The sequence below is a fragment of the Bombus huntii genome, unplaced genomic scaffold (genome assembly GCF_024542735.1).
Source record: "Bombus huntii isolate Logan2020A unplaced genomic scaffold, iyBomHunt1.1 ctg00000186.1, whole genome shotgun sequence".
NCBI lineage: Eukaryota > Metazoa > Arthropoda > Insecta > Hymenoptera > Apidae > Bombus > Bombus huntii.
This window is the reverse complement of record NW_026099419.1, coordinates 30,001-32,500: the sequence shown is the minus strand read 5'-3', so window position 1 is coordinate 32,500 and position 2,500 is coordinate 30,001. Positions and strand designations below refer to the sequence as shown.

The 2,500-nt window shown below is 52.5% G+C and overlaps 1 pseudogene; it reads left to right on the top strand.

Moving 5' to 3' along the window:
- The window catches only part of LOC126877544 (large subunit ribosomal RNA), a 2,955-nt pseudogene extending 2,109 nt beyond the window's left edge, over positions 1 to 846 (top strand).
- The last annotated feature ends 1,654 nt before the right edge of the window (positions 847 to 2,500 follow it).

Sequence of the window (2,500 nt, the reverse complement as noted above, 5' to 3'; positions counted from 1 at the left end):
AAATGACCTGGAGACGCCGTCGGGAGATCCGGGAAGAGTTTTCTTTTCTGTATAAGCGTTCGAGTTCCCTGGAAACCTCTAGCAGGGAGATAGGGTTTGGAACGCGAAGAGCACCGCAGTTGCGGCGGTGTCCGGATCTTCCCCTCGGACCTTGAAAATCCAGGAGAGGGCCACGTGGAGGTGTCGCGCCGGTTCGTACCCATATCCGCAGCAGGTCTCCAAGGTAAAGAGCCTCTAGTCGATAGATTAATGTAGGTAAGGGAAGTCGGCAAATTGGATCCGTAACTTCGGAATAAGGATTGGCTCTGAGGAGCGGGGCGTGTCGGGCTTGGTCGGGAAGCGGGTTTGGCTGACGTGCCGGGCCTGGGCGAGCTGAACGGGACGCGGCGTATCTATCTCTCTCGGGAGTGGATATCGTCGCGCACCCCGGATCCGAGCTCGGTCCCGTGCCTTGGCCTCCCGCGGATCTTCCTTGCTGCGAGGCTTCCGCGGCGGTTCTACCGTCGCGGTCGTTCTCTTCGGCCGCCATTCAACGCTCAGCTCAGAACTGGCACGGACTAGGGGAATCCGACTGTCTAATTAAAACAAAGCATTGCGATGGCCCCCAAGGGTGTTGACGCAATGTGATTTCTGCCCAGTGCTCTGAATGTCAATGAAGAAATTCAAAAAAGCGCGGGTAAACGGCGGGAGTAACTATGACTCTCTTAAGGTAGCCAAATGCCTCGTCATCTAATTAGTGACGCGCATGAATGGATTAACGAGATTCCCTCTGTCCCTATCTACTTTCTAGCGAAACCACTGCCAAGGGAACGCGCATCGCCTTATTTTTTTTTAAACCGTTTTCGTGTCATTATGCGAAACGGAAAGGTAAACAACAGCCCCGTCATCTGACTAGTGACGTATTAAAGAAAGCAATATGCCGCTAGCACCTGGCCGCGCGTGCTCGAAAAGCAATACGCCGCTGGGACTTGGCTGTGAGCGCCAGAAAGCAATACGCCGCTGGACTTAGCCGCGTTCGCCCAAAAACGATACGCCGCTGGGACTCTGGCGGATGAGCTGGAAGGTAGGCGCGGTCTGCCTATGCGTATGCTGGAAGAGCCGCGTGAGGGTGGCTGGTTGAGCGAAGCGATCTTGCTCGTTGCGTGGCGAGACGTTGAAAAACGGCTTGCCTCCGACGATGAAAGAGTCATAGTTGCTTGGGGGCAGGCAGGGCTTCGGCTCTGTCTGCTCAAGTCGCACTCCTACCTCCACGTGGTACCGCCGGTAACATACTCATTCGTGTCAGCGTGGGGAGTATCCCCCCGGACACCGAGTATGGCTAAAGGGAGTGCGGCGAAGCAGGAGCGAAAGACGACACCTAAAATCGGCTTGCCGATTCAACGGTGATTTCACCGTGAAAGGAATGGAGTTATCTCCATCAAAGGAACTCGTTCCTTGGTTATTTTTCTTGGCACGACTTGGCAGTTATAAGGTTATGAGCTGGACATAATCGGAAGTAAAATAAAAATAATAAAATTAAGAAAATATCATGGTAAATCGAAACTCTGATAGAGCCTCGGACGTGGCGTCTCTCGGTCCCGGAGGCGCCGCGGCGGATTCTTCCGCTCTGGAGGGGACTTCTGTTGACGACCCGGCTACATCCCCGGACACGAATGAAATAATGGTACCGATCGTGGGTGACCAGGTTGCCTGCCCTGTCTGCCAGAAAAGGGAAATCGACCTTTTCTTTTTGTCGTTATCAGACCTAGGGCGGCACCTGGAACAACATCACGTGACAGCCCGCATCCAATGGAGATGCAAAGACTGTGGGAAAGGCTTCCCGAAGCTTCATGGGGCCAGATGTCACCTGCCTCACTGTAGAGGCACGAGTCAGAGTGCTGGCGGCTCGCACAGATGCGAAACCTGCTCCATGAGTTTTGGGACGCTTAGAGGGCTGTCTACCCACGAGCGGCATGCGCACCCTGCCGTAAGAAACGTCAAAAGAAGGGGAACGGACCCCCCTGAGAAAAAATGGACGTTGGAGGAGTTGGCCCAATTAAGGGAACTTTGTGAGACCTATAAGGACCACAAATTCCCCAATAAAATGATAAGCGAGATCCTCACCAGCAAGACGATCGACCAAATCAGGTATCAGCGAAAGAAGCTGAGACTGATTGGTGAGGAAACAGAGCCAACTCAGGTGACAGAGGGAGGGTGCGATCCCGTTGATCCAGGCAATGCGTGTTTTGAAGAGCCTGGAATCAGCGGTTCAGAATATCAAGAGTGGAAACTCCAATTGGAGTCCGCTATTTCGACACAAGTCGAGGTGCCACCTGTTTTAAGGTGGGTCCATACTCGACTGATGACTATCTGGGTCTCTCTCAAGGGAAATAGGGAAGCCCTTGAGAGCGCTATAAATGATTTTATAAAATGCACGCTCTATGGAGCTTTACAAGAAATTAATAAAAACAAAAAGAGGGCAAGAAACGAAAACAATAGACGGATTGCACACCAAAATAGT